Source organism: Dendropsophus ebraccatus, chromosome 15 (assembly GCF_027789765.1).
Source record: "Dendropsophus ebraccatus isolate aDenEbr1 chromosome 15, aDenEbr1.pat, whole genome shotgun sequence".
In the NCBI taxonomy this organism is placed as follows: domain Eukaryota; kingdom Metazoa; phylum Chordata; class Amphibia; order Anura; family Hylidae; genus Dendropsophus; species Dendropsophus ebraccatus.
The window spans coordinates 27,165,296-27,177,303 of NC_091468.1; positions in this window are offsets into that span (position 1 = coordinate 27,165,296).

A 12,008-nucleotide genomic window follows, 5' to 3' on the forward strand; every position below is an offset into this window, starting at 1 on the left:
CACATCATCACGCCTGCCGGAGAGGTCACTTCCGGGCATCCCATAGGCTGGTATGAAGTGTCGGCAGCCTATGGGAGGAAATGCAGGAGCAGGACGCTGACAGGTCCTGCTCCTGCATTCTGCTCGCTTTAATGTTCCGTCCGCTCACTGTGCGGGCGGAACATCAAAGCGCTCTGTGCATCCCGAGAAGCTGCGCGGCCTAGCGTAGGGGCCCGGTCGCCAATGCGACCCCTGCGACCCCTATAGCTATGCCCCTATAGCTACGCCATGTGTCATCAGCTGCTCAGCCGCGATTGGCTGAGCATAACTGTGCTCAGCCAATCGCGGCTGAGCACAATTATGACGCGGCGGAGGGGGGACGGCGGCAGCGATTTGGCCGTCCGTCCGAAGATGACGTTTGGCACAAGATGGCGGACGGCCTCGACACGGATCCAGTAATGTATAATGCACCACACACTTCCGGGTACACGGGCGGGGGTGGTGGGACACGGGGAAGGGGGCGATTCACAGACATAACATACATTACAAAGTTGTATAACTTTGTAATGTGTGTTATTCTGTGAATAATTTTTTAGCGCCGCACTACCCCTTTAACATTAGCCTGCGGCAAGGCCGACTGCTACAAACCATTGCTTGGGATCAACCAGCCGTGTGCTGTTCTGTTCGTTTTATTTCTATATCCTTCACCTATCATTATTAATGTACTGAAGGCTTTTTACCTGTTCTTGTAAAAATGTATATATTTGTATCTTTGTGTACGCGTGTTTATTTTATTCGTTTCCCAATCCTTTTTTGCTGTATATGTGACTGGAACATGTGATTTCCACACGTGATTTACCTTGATTCCATGATTGGTTGCTGTAAGGGTCCATTTACACAGAAAGATTATCTGACAGATTTTTTGCCAAAGATTTGAAGCCAAAGCCAGGAATGGATTTGAAAATAGAAGAAATCTCAGGCTTTCCTTTATGACTTGATCTCTGTTTATAGTCTGTTTCTGGCTTTGGCTTTACCTGTTCTATGTATGACGTGATTAAGCATCCATGTGCGAAACGCGTCATCTTGCTGTGTGTTCCCCGTGTAGAGCTTTTAATTTTTGTTATGGAATAAAGTTTCAAGATTTCACCTAATATTTTTTGGAGTGCTGGACCCACACTTTTTTTTTTAAATTCTTGTCTGGAACATGGACTGACAATCCATAATCCGTGCACCGCCATTGTCCTGAAATTGCATTCAATAGGTGAGCTGGCACACTTTAATTTTATTTTACCGTCAGTAAAGACTGTGCCCAGGCCTTGTGGCCCCTGCCGCCTCCTCCTCCTGTTGTCAGCCAGCAGTTCACTCCAGGTGACAGCAGCGCAGGCGGCAGATCCTGGGTGCAGGGCCCCATTAAATATTCAACATGGCTTTTATACAGCCTTTCAAGCAGAAAATTGTGAACGGTCTGATCCCCGGCTGTTTCTCATTTAAAATCCACATTGTCCTATTGAGTTCTGAGAATTCTGCTGCTGTATGTCCGCCCCGCCGGCAGCTGTGTGCGGGGGCATAAGGTGGGGTCCGGACCTTCACTAAAGCATCAATGCACAACGGCAGAGTGACAGATGTGCAGATCCTGCCTGGGTGTGAACAGAGACCTGGGTGGGTGACAGCTCCCGTCCCTGCATTCAATACGAGCTGACAGGATATGCTGGGACTTGTAGTCCTTTAAACTGACCAAAAAAATGCTCCATCTGTTTCCTCCTTCTGGGACTGAAGTGTGTTCCTTGATCAGAAATGCATTGAAATGAATGGTGACACCTTCTTATTGTATGCAGACCAATACCCAATAAGAAAAGAAGTCCATGATCCACCATGATCTGTGCAGAATACAAAATGACACTGCCAGAAATCAACACAATCTGAAGGGCAGATACTGGGTCTATGCTGTTTTACTGGCGTCAGATTCTGGGACAGCACGTAGCTAGTATTGGCCATTGTCAGCCATATTAGGCCTCATGGAGCTAATTTCTTTGTCACCGACAGGCTTCCTCCTCTTTCTCTTTCAACCTTTCTTAGCAGTTCATCTCCCTCTCCCGGAAAGTAGTACATGATCTACCGGTATCAATGTCCATAATTTTTTTAAACGCAAGAAATTCTGGGAATTTATGGACGAAGTAGCTAACTTTTTTCCTACATATGTGGCAAAATAGCATCTTGTCTGTCCTCAGTTTGGTTGTGGGGTTTTACAGCTCAGTTCCCCATGGTCATGAGCATACACATGGTCAAGGGGGCATAGACCATTACAGGAGGCATAGATGACAACTTTTTGAGAAAGATGCACATGGGTGTCATAAAGCAAAACTTTTGCTATCTGTCCCACCCATTTATATAGAGCACACCCCTGAGCTACAGCAGTCGCACCTGAAATTGTGTATATGACCCCCCTCATTACACCTCAAAATGAACATCCCTTAAGACAATGGGGTCCAACTAGTGGCCCTACAGCTGTTGCAAAACTACAATTGCTTTGGCTGTCCAGATATGATGGAAATTGTAGTTCTGCAGTTGGAGGGCCACAGGTTACCACTGGCTAAAGCAAATATAGATCTCAGATAAGACCATCTAAATAAATATATAGACCCTAAACAGCCAGTGACCTAATCCAGATCCCAGATTAGACTCCCATTTTAAGGGGTTGCCATGCCTGATCCTAGGGATAGGCGATTATTATAAGATCTGTGGGGATCTCACCCCCAGATGCAATGTAGCTGCTCCTGCAGTTTAAGCTACCAGGTATGGCCTATTCACTTAAAGGGAACAAATTAGCACAATTGTGCTAATAAGGTTCCTAGCTGCACAGAAAAGATCTACTGTGCAGCACTCTGAAGCTATCAGCTGTCAATCATCCTGCAGAGCGAGCTGACAGGCAGACAGCCGTGACTAGTCACAGGTGGCTCCCTGCCCAGATGACTAGTTGACACCCTTCTCTGAGCCTTGCGCACGGGAACAAAACTACTGGGGAGCTGCGCAGTAGTGTACTGTGCAGCTGGGAACCATATCAGCACAATTATGCTAATTGGTTCCCTTTAACTGGGAGAACCAGTAGACTATAAACTTTATAAGGCTAAATGACCTCTTTACTACAGGCTGCAGAGCGGACTACGTCCTTAAATCATACTCTACATCAGAGGTCCTCAACTGGCGGACCAGCTGTCCGGACCCCTGATCAGACCTCCAAACCGCCCCGGATCCGTTCCATTCCGGGACAGTTAGGAGGTTCCACTCCCCACCACACTGCCTCCCGCCTCATAGGCGTACTGTCCTTTGGTTGCAGTACGCCTGTGGGTCCGGCAGCAGTGTCGGCCCGGCCCCCGGCTGATACGCGCTCTCTGGGGATGTCAGTGTACGCCGCCGGCCTGCTCTACCGGAAGTACAGGCCAGCGGCGTACACTGAGGTCACTGGTGCGCGCTCTGCTGGGGAATCCCCGGGACATCCCTACAGAGCGCGTATCGGCCGGGGGCCGGACTGACAGGAGAAGAGAAGACAGGTGCAGCGGGGGAGCGAGGTGCTAGGTGAGTTGGTTTTTTTTTTGTTTGTTTGTTTTTTGTCTGGGGGCCATCTATAAGGGTAGAGCTCACAGGGGGGGTTATATACTACAGGGGGAGAGCACAGGGGCTGTATACTACTGTGGGGAGATCACAGGGGGCTATATACTACTTTGGGAGATCACAGGGGGCTATATACTACTTTGGGAGAGCACAGGGGGGCTATATACTACTGGGGGGAGAGCACAGGGGGCTATATACTACAGGGGGAGAGTGCACAGGGGGGCTATATTCTACTGGGGGGAGATCACAGGGGGCTATATACTACAGGGGGAGAGCACAGGGGGCTATATACTACTGGGGGGAGATCACAGGGGGCTATATACTACAGGGGGAGAGCACAGGGGGGCTATATACTACTGGGGGGAGATCACAGGGGGCCTATATATACTACTGAGGGGACCTCACCGGGGCCTATATACTACAGGGGGAGAGCACAGGGGTGCTATATACTACTGGGGGGAGCTCACAGGGGGGCTATATACTACAGGGGGAGAGCACAGGGGGGCTATATACTACTGGGGGGAGCTCACAGGGGGGCTATATACTACTGGGGGGAGCTCACAGGGGGCTATATACTACTGGGGGGAGCTCACAGGGGGTCTATATACTACTGGGGGGAGCTCACAGGGGGCTATATACTACAGGGGGAGAGCACGGGGGGCTATATACTACTGGGGGAGCTCACAGGGGGCTATATACTACAGGGGGAGAGTGCACAGGGGGGGGCTATATACTACTGGGGGAGCAACAGGGGGCTATACACTACTGGGGGAGAGCGCACAGGGGGGCTATACACTACTGGGGGAGCAACAGGGGGGGCTATATACTACCAGGGCAGTCACCCCCTTTGTACCTTATATGGGGGTGTGAGAGAAAAAAATGCCAGTTAATAGGCATCAATTCTGTATGTGAATAGTTGAACGTTTGTGAAACGATGTTCAGCTCAGACCTTCACCTGACTATAGCCCCCGGTAAATGGACCTTCACTAAAAGTTGTTGAGTACCCCTGCTCTACATAGACATACTTACCTCGCCTGGTTCCTGCAGTTCTCGCTTGGGTGCTGCCGCATGAAGCCCCCCTTTTCCTGGAAAGTTAGCATTTATGACTTAAATAGAAACAGAGGGGGCAGATATTTATGACCTATTTAAGGGATCCTTTGGCCACCAATATTTAATAGAAGTGAGGATAAAATGGGGAGACACATCCACACGTGCAGGGCCTCTACTATCTCCATTATACTCTATGGAAGTCCTGTGTCATCGGGATACCCCTTTAATGATTTCTCAGGCAGATGAGTAACTGAATAAAACAATAATTTATTAACTCCCTCGGCGTCTCCCAGTGTTACATAAAGCTGTGTTAAGTTTCCGGATGTTTCTTAATTTCCTCCTTACAGTGATACCTCTCCAGAGCCAGCTGGCCCCAAAACACTAACAAAATGATTGCACCTTACATTTCTGTCTCTGCCCCTGCCCCTCCAGCATACTCCATAACTTGCAGAGGCTTAACCTAAGCCATAGTAATAGACTGGAGGTCTCTGAAGTGGAGGCTCATCCGCCCTGGATGGAGTTTGCATTGCAAGGTCTCATATAAAGATGCACCGAATGTCTCCATAAACTTACGATGACAGAACTTTATAGGAGTCACACCCATGTATGGAATTTAGTTTGTGTTGCCTAGCAACCACTCCTCTGTCTGGGTGACCACCAACTATATACTGTACATGGAGATGCAGTCATGTTGCCTAGCAACCACTAATCTCTCTCTTGGTGACATCCACTTATATAAACACACAGCTACATTCATGTTGCCGAGCAACCACTCCTCACTCTGTCTGAGTGACCACCACTTACCCTATGCATTCAACTACATTCATTCACATAGGCAGCTAAGGCTGGGTTCACACTGCGTTTTTGCAGTCCGTTAAACATATATGTTTTATGAAGAAAAAAAAAGGATGCAATTGTGTGCAATCTAATTGGATCCATTTTTCCATTGGCTTCTATTTTAAAAAATTTTAAAAAGTCCGGCGAAAATTTTTATTTAAGTATTATATTGCCCCAAAAGAGTTCTACAAATCCCCAATATACACTTATTACGGGAAATTTTTATAAAGTGCTTTTTTCCCTGCACTTACTACTGCATCAAGGCTTCACTTCCTGGATAACATGGTGATGTCACTTCCTGGATAACATGGTGATGTCACGACCCAACTCCCAGAGCTGTGCGGGCTGTGGCTGCTGGAGAGGATGATGGCACAGGGATGCTCAGTGTCCCTCCAGTACCCTGTGTCCCTCAGTGTCCCCCTGCCATCATCCTCTCCAGCAGCCACAGCCCGCACAGCTCTGGGAGTCGGGTTGTGACATCTCCATGTTATCCAGGAAGTGACATCACCATGTTATCCAGGAAGTAAAGCCTTGATGCAGCAATAAGTGCATGGAAAAAAAGCACTTTATATGCATTTCCTGTAATAAGTGTATTGTGGTTATTTGTATAACTTTTCTAGGGCAATACAATACTTTAATAAAAATTTTCACTGGACTTCGCCTTTAATGGACATAACTTTGGACTAAACCTACAGATTGGAGAATACTGCTGTAGAAATACACGTATCTGCCAAAGGGCAGATGTAAGGGCATCCTGAGAGTTGTAGTTTGTGGATTATATGATGGGGGTGTAGTTTTGCATCAATGGGAATAACCACAGGTTAGGGAATACATCTGTCAGGACATGCTGGGAGTTATAGTTTTGCAACAGCTGGAGAGCCATAATTTGGGGAACATTGCTCTGCACATTACTGCATGCTGGAAATTGTAGTTTTGCAACAGCTGAAGGCTTGTAAGCTGGGGAACACTGCTCTTCACATTAATCCAGTCAGAGCATGCTGGGAGTTGTAGTTTTGCAACAGCTGCAGTGTGAGATTTTGAGGAACATTACTTTATACATTAATGTAGGCTGTCAGGGCATGCTGGGGGTTTTAGTTTTGCAATAGCTGGAGAGCCATACATTGAGGAACAATACTCTGGATATTACCGCATGCTGAAAGTTGTAGCTTTGAAACAGCTTGAGTGTCACAGGTTGGGAAGCACAAGTGTACACATTACAGCAGGTTTTATACCATCCGTGTCTCACAGCGCCACCTTGTGGATTTTTTTCTCCCTACAGTCTACAGCCTTTGGCCAGGCATGATTGTAATTGTAATTTTGCAACAGCTGGTGGGCTGCAGGTTCCCCATCTATGGTCTACCGATCATGGAAAAGTGTCTGCACTGTTGCATGACAACAGCAGGGTCACAGTTCACCAGGAAACCAGGAAGTTAATAGATCCATGGGGAAGAGAAGTTTGCCATGGCCTAGGTTGCTTAGGTGGTATACACCAGGTGGGCTCTGTAAAGGGTAGCACAATGTGTGGGTGTAGGTGCAGGTGCAGCAGAAAAATGAGCACAGAGTCCAGGACTTAAACAATGAATGGCTTTACACGTAAACTTCCGTGCAATACAGATGAAAAACAGCTTGCTAGGTGCAGGTGCAGGTATAGGTTGTACTTGAGATAGTGACAGATAGTAGATGTTAGTATAAGTAGAAGTGTAGTTTGACTTGAGATAGGTACAGGGACTGTCTTGAGGACTTTGCCTAATAAATGCAGTTTTCTGCCGGGATAGTGTACAGTGTGACTTTAGAAATGCTGAAGAAATCCTCGTACTCACAGTTGGGAGAACTGAACTGTATAGAAGACCACCTTTTGCCAAACCAGCCTAGAGACTGTCAGGTTTGGTAATACTAGTCCCAGGCTTGAACTACTGGGCAAAGCTAACTTCTTAAGATTACCTAAGAAGATCAAGCAGGTATCAGTGGGATACTTCGGCTTAAGCCCTTTGTCCCACTGAGGATCAATACCTTGACTGTAGATTCTCCTGACTTAATAAGAAGCATCCCAGGCGTAGACAAGATGACAGATGACAGTTACCTCACCTTTGGGTTTATCAGTGCATCTTAACTTTCTCTCACAGGCTCTGGAAAACTGTCTTTGTCTCACACCAACTCCACAACTGACTAAAGACCTTCCCACCAGGAACTAACTCCCTTATATAGGGGTGACCGGACCTAACCTCCTATTCTTGGAGAATATACTAGAAAAAGGAGATGGAAGATGTCAGGGACGGGCAGGCAGATACAAGACACTAGAGATGATCGAGCAGCGGAAAATATTAGGTTCTATAGAACTTGAACTTTTTCAAATCTTCCGCATTTCATTCCCGATGCCTTCCCGGTCCGTGGGGAAGGAGGAGACAGCCCGGGTACCGCCTAGAATTCTGGGATTCAGCCTAGGTAACAGGCTGTATTCCAGAATTCCAGGCGGTACCCGGGCTGTCTCCTCCTTCCCCACAGACCGGGAAGGCATCGGGAATCAAATGCGGAAGGTTTCGACAAGGTTCGAGTTCTATAGAACCTAAGATTTTCATTCGATCATCTCTACAAGACATGACAGTGAGCCCTGATGCTGAACCCACCAACTGTCCCTACCTACTTGCCTCAAATGGCCCTAGGCAGCCGTGGACAACCACAAAGACGTTCCCTGTACTAAATACGTGCACATAGAACAAGACAAACAAACAAACAAACAAACACAATAACGGGTAGTCAAACAAGCAAGGTAAGAACCAAACGGGCAGCGATCAATCAGGTAACAATCGGATAGTCAAAAAGTCAAGCAAGAGGTCAGGTAACAAAGTAGAGCAAGCAGAGGGAGTTAGGACGGGGATCGCATGAATAAACAGGGGGAGCTGGGACCAGGGTATGAAACCTAATAGCCAGCGCTGGGAGACTGGCTTCAGCTTTCTTTTATGATCACCAAGAGCCCGATCCGGATCCCCATTGGACTGGTGCTCTAATCTTACAGGTTCCAGACAGGTAAAGAAACCAGTCAGTCAAAAGACTAACTCGCTAGCTGTATAAATCAAGTCTAGCAGTGATCAGTTTAACTCCTGCATTGCTAGGAAGCTGAGAAGCAAGCGGGGGTGTCACACAAAAGTAAAAACAGGCCCAGTTCACACCAGGCTACTGCACATTCCTGACAGAAGAAGGATAATGTGTGAGGAGGATGGTGTGTGAGGTACTTGCACCAGTGATTGGTTAAACAGTGAACATAAAAACCAAGAACAAACAAGGGAGAGTGAGACACCAAGTGGTGATAGTGCTGAAAGGCACCCATCATCCCAGAGTGTGACACCTTACAGAGTTACCTTTTGACAAGTGGTATAAGACTTAGTGGCACATCCATACCAGGACGCTACAAAATGGTACAGGGATGTAAGCTACTTTACTAAAAAGCAGCACGTAAAGGGGCAATTTTCTTTTTATTTTCAAGTTAAGAATGGATATGTGCTTGGGCACTTTTTTTTTTTTTTTTTAAAAACATTCTCTATTTAAGTAATTTTCTCATTTTACAAATACTCAAGTCAAAATGACCTTAGTCATAAACAAGTAGTATATTCCTCCTAACGAAACAAGTACAGAAAAACAGAATGACCAGTCTGAGGCTTGAGGCAATTTGTCATTTAGGGCACTAGAGGAAGAAAGTCATGACTGTGAGGATATCTTTGGTTAAGGAATGAGAGGGGCATCTGTTATTGAAGTATTTAAGGGGATATCTGTGACCGAGGGGCAAAAGAGGGAAATCTGTGACTGGGGCATCTAAATGGGGCATTTGTGACTAAGGTTCTTAAAGGGAGTATTTGCTGTCAAAGGCATCTGTGATTGAAGAAGGCCTTTGGGGGGCATCTGTGCCTGGGCCACTGGAGCTCACTCCTCTTGTATTTTCATTTGTTTTAATTATTTAATTCTGCTATGTATGTAACACAGTATAACCCCTTTGTTGTGCAAAAAATAAAAAATAAATCCAGTGAAATCTGTTGGCACTAAACAAATATTATTATAATAGTTGTTGTTATTATTATTATTATTATTATTATTATTATTATCATTATTAATATTATTATTATTAACCCCTTAACGACCGCGAGCGTATATTTACGCCCTGCGGTCGTTAAGGACGTTCAGAGTGGGGCCGCGCAGCGGTCCCGGGTGCCGCTTGTGGCCCGGGACCGCAGGTATTAGCGGGCACAGTTGACAGCTGCATCCGATTACCGTTTGCAGGGTCATCCCTGGTGTCTAGTGGGGAGATCGCTCCTCCGGGACAACGTCTCCGTTACTGAAGCTGGCCGGGGACCGCTCCAAGATGGCGCCGTCCCCGACTCGGCACTCGTTTACTTCCGGCTCCAGCAGCCGGAAGTAAAGAGTGCCTATCTCATGGATCTCTGCAGCATATCTATGCTGCAGAGATCTCTATGAGAGATCAGTGCACTTATACTAGAAGTCCCCTAGGAGGGCTTCTAGTATAAGTGTAAAAGTAAAAAAAAAAAAAGTATTGTTATTAATAAAAAGCCCCCTCCCCTAATAAAAGTCTGAATCACCCCCCTTTTCCCAGGTTATTAATAAAAGTAAATAAATAAATAAATAAATAAACATGTTTGCTATCGCCGCGTGCGTAATCGCCCAAACTATTAATTAATCACATTCCTGATCTTGTACGGTAAACTGCGTAAGCGCAAAAAAATCCCAAAGTGCAAAATTGCGCATTTTTGGTCGCATTAAATCCAGAAAAATGTTAATAAAAAGCGATCAAAAAGTCGTATATGCGCAATCAAGGTACTGATAGAAAGATCACATCATGGTGCAAAAAATGACACCTCACACAGCCCCATAGACCAAAGGATGAAAGTGCTATAAGCCTGGGAATAGAGCGATTTTAAGGAACATATATTCGGTAACAATGGTTTTAATTTTTTACAGGCCATCACATAATATAAAAGTTATACATGTTATATATCGTTTTAATTGTAACGACTTGTGGAACATATATAACAAGTCAGTTTTACCCCAGGGCGAACTGCGTAAAAACATATATCCACTAAAAACACAAAATGTGGGGGTTTTTTTCAATTTCACCACACTTTGAATTTTTTCCTGCTTTTGCAGTGTACTTTATGCAAAAATTCAGCCTGTCATTGCAAAGTACAATTAGTGGCGCAAAAAAAAAGGGCTCATGTGGGTTTCTAGGTGAAAAAATGCAACTGCTATGGCCTTTTATGCACAAGGAGGAAAAAACGAAAATGCAAAAATCAAAATTGCCCCGGTCCTTATGGGGTTAAGGTTAATTTGTGGCAGAAGCTTCAATGACTGGGGCTGCTCATATTCTAAGGGGCATCTGTGCTTGAAGTATTTAAAGACGAAATTTGTGTCTGGGGCACTTAAAGGGGCATCAATGACTGAAAAAGTTGAGGAGGAACTTTATAAATAGGGGTTTGGTAGTAACATCTTTGCTGCTTTCTGCTGAAAACACAAAAATCTCTGTGTGAGCCTTTCTCTCTGTCTCTCCCTATCTGCAACTTTGTAATGCCAGGAGGGATAATAGCAGTGAGTTCATCAGCAACTTGACCTCACAGCATTACAAAAAAGCTACAAAGTTGCAGATACAGTCTGCCAGGGACTTGTTTACATCAGCCATCTCTGAGGGGAGGGGGGAAGAGGGCTAGATGGAGAGAAAAGCTCATACACAGTTTTTTGTTTTTTTTGCAGAAAGCAGCAGCTCAGAACTGAAAGGAAACTGAATATATATAATAACAAGTGTGAAATTAATTATTAGTCTCACCATTAGCAACATATGAAAATTTATTTTTTAGCAGAATACCCCTTTAAAGGGTCCTCTATGATTGAAGTATTTGAGGAGGGTTTTTTTATGACTTGACACTTGAGGATTTGCGCACATGAAGGGGCATTTGCAGAAAACATTGGAGCCAATATTAACGAATTTTGAGAATAATGTGGGGTCCAGTGCTGGGTGGGTATTTGTACCTATCATTATTTTTCATTATACTGCTGCCATGTTGTGACCACAGCTCAAGGACTTGATCAGTTTGTCACTGTGGTATCCCACTACTAGTGTTTCTCTTATGCACCTGTCCAAAAGTTATTACTCAGGTTAAAGAAGTGGTGGATGAGGTATTTTAAGTTTTTCCACTAGGTGTCAGTGTTTCTTATATGTATACTATTGTACAGCTGAAGGAAGTAATGGGTTAATTGTCTGTTTGTACCATGTGTTATGTGCTGACCACTAGAAGGTGCTCTTTCTTCTTTATTCTATCCTGTTTATTCTATCCACTCACAGGAGGGTACACAAACACCCCTGTAGGAGAAGTTACACTGGTGGAGGAAGTGAGTCACTTTTTGTCAGGTTTTCAGTGAGAGAGGACACAACCAAACCAAGTTCCTGCTGTAGTTAAGTCAGAGCCTGGCTTTTGCCAGGACCCCTGACAGAAACCAAGCTCAGATACAACTAAAGGTTTCTTCTAAGCAAGCAA